Below are 2493 nucleotides of genomic sequence, written 5' to 3'. Positions count from 1 at the left end.
TGGGTGTCTTGTGGGGATCTTGTATTAGGGTTCTCCAGAGGGATGGAACTAATGGATATATGTATATATGAAAGGGAGTTTATTAAGGAGAATTGACTCACAGGATCACATGGTGAAGTCCCACCATAGGCCATCTGCAAGCTGAGGAGCAAGGGAGCCAGTAGTGGCTCAGCCCGAGTCCTAAAACCTCAAAAATAGGGAAGATGACAGTGCAGCCTTCAGTCTGTGGCTGAAGGCCCAAGAGCCCTTGGCAAACCACTGGTGTAAGTCCAAGAGTCCAAAAACTGAAGAACCTGGAGTGTGATGTTTAAGGGCAGGAAGCATCCAGCATGGGAGAAAGATGAAAGCCAGCAGACTCAGAAAGCCACTGTATCCCACCTTCTTCTGCCTGCTTTTTCTAGCCGTGTTGGCAGCCGATTGGATGGTGCCCACCCACCTTGGGGGTAGGTCTGCCTCTCCCAGTCCACTGACTCAAATGTTATTCTCCTCTGGCAACACCTTCACAGAAACACCCAGAAATAATACTTTGTATCCTTCAATCCAATCAAGTTGGCACTTAATATTAACCATCACAGGTCCCAGGGCTCGCATGACAAAGATACTAGTAGTCTCATCTACAGTTTTAGCACAGCACTAAAATGAACAGCAGACTGTAAGGTAATGAGTCCTAACATAAGAACAGAAAGCCCTCGCTTCAGGAGCCCCTGTGGAACAGATCTGAAGTCTTCATCCATCAATTCTATGACAAAACTTTTTTAAAGGACAAATCAGGGATGTATGTAAAGATACAGGAAAAGGATGTTCATAATAGCACTACTTGGAATAATATTTATAAGGAAAATAATAATTATATATATATATATTTATTTATTGAGATGGAGTCTCGCTCTGTCGCCCAAGCTGGAGTGCAGTGGCACAATCTCAGCTCACTGCAACCTCCGCCTCCCGGGTTAAAGTGATTCTCCTGCTTCAGCCTCCCAAGTAGCTGGGACTACAGGCATGTGCCGCCACACCCAGCTAATTGTTGTATTTTTAGTAGAGGCAGGGTTTCACCATGTTGGCCAGGATGGTCTCGATCTCTTGACCTTGTGATCCGCCCGCCTCAGTCTCCCAAAGTGCTGGGATTACAGACATGAGCCACCACGCCTGGCTCAATAATAATATTTGTAATAAAAACTTGGAACTGAATGTTCCAAGAACTGTAGGACAATTACAAAAGATGTAACCTATGCAAGATCAGACTTCCAGAAGGAGAGGAGAGAAAGGAATGAAAAAATTATTTGAAGTCATAATGATTGAGAACTTTTCAAAACATCAAATCACAGATCTAAGAAGCTCAGAGAACACCACGCAGGATAAATATAAAAATATCTACTGTAGCCATGTCATATTCAAACTGCAGAAAATCAGAGACAAAGAGAAAAGACTTCAGATAAACTCATCATCGTCATCCTTCAACAGTCACTGCATGTGATGTTGGATGATTTCCTCTTGGGTTTGGTTGGTCAACTGTTATGAATATAGTAGCCACAATCTTACCATGCCTTCTTCATCTCTGACTCTAAGGAGTCACCTTCCTTTCCACTGTTGCCTGGTTCTGCAGTCTGTAACAGATTCATAAGCTTTGTGCAGTGGCAGTATTGTAGCCAATGAGGTTTATCTGAGATGTGATTATTGCTAACTGAAACAGATTCATAGTGCACAGAGAGTGGGATTTGTAGTTAGCTACATCTAGATTTTGAAATCCCCACCCCACTATTTACCAGTTGGATAAACTTGGAGAAACCACTCTCTGAGTGACTCTCTTCATCTGATAAATGAAGATAATAGCAGTTCATAGGACTGTTGTGACAAAGCAGGTCACCAACAAATGGGAGCTGGCTGCTCATAACTTTTTTTTTTTTTTTTTTTTAGATGGAGTCTCGCTCTGTCATCCAGGCTGGAATGCCGTGGCGGGATCTCAGCTCACTGCAGCCTCTGTCTCCTGGGTTCAAGCGATTCTCCTGCCTCAGCCTCCTGAGTAGCTGGGCCATCGCTTTTCTTCTAACGTGCCCTATCTTTCAGGTATCTGAGGCGGTTCAAGGGGTTCTGGTTTTCTTCGCAAGACTGTCCTTTTACTGATCCAGAATCTTGCTTTCTGTTCATAATTCCTGCTTCCTCTCTGGTCTTTTTTCTTTCTTTTTGTGTATGTTTGGGGTCCTATTATTTTGCTTCTTGATTCTCTTTCTGTGACACCACTAGTTCAGGAGTGGTGACTTACCCTCTCCACTGCCCCAGCTCAGCTCTGATTTGAGCTCCACCCCTGTCAGGTCCCGCCATAGCTGGCCTTGTAAACTTGGCAAAGTCATGTGAAGTCCTGTGCCATACCTGTGCTTCTTTATAGCAGGTGCCCATCACACTGAAACGTAATGACCAGCTGAGGGAGGAGATGGCCTTTGCCTCATAAATGTCATAAAAGGATGGAAAATTGAAAGCAGTGAACAGAGAACCCTG

General features: G+C 44.1%; 1 pseudogene; it reads left to right on the top strand.

Moving 5' to 3' along the window:
* The first annotated feature begins 1620 nt into the window (after window positions 1–1620).
* LOC112424861 (U4 spliceosomal RNA) lies at window positions 1621–1782 on the top strand (annotated as a pseudogene).
* Window positions 1783–2493: the final 711 nt, after the last annotated feature.

The sequence above is a fragment of the Macaca nemestrina genome, chromosome 4 (assembly GCF_043159975.1).
Source record: "Macaca nemestrina isolate mMacNem1 chromosome 4, mMacNem.hap1, whole genome shotgun sequence".
In the NCBI taxonomy this organism is placed as follows: Eukaryota; Metazoa; Chordata; class Mammalia; order Primates; family Cercopithecidae; genus Macaca; species Macaca nemestrina.
The sequence above is the reverse complement of the archived record's forward strand: the minus strand, read 5'-3'. Positions and strand labels throughout refer to the sequence as shown.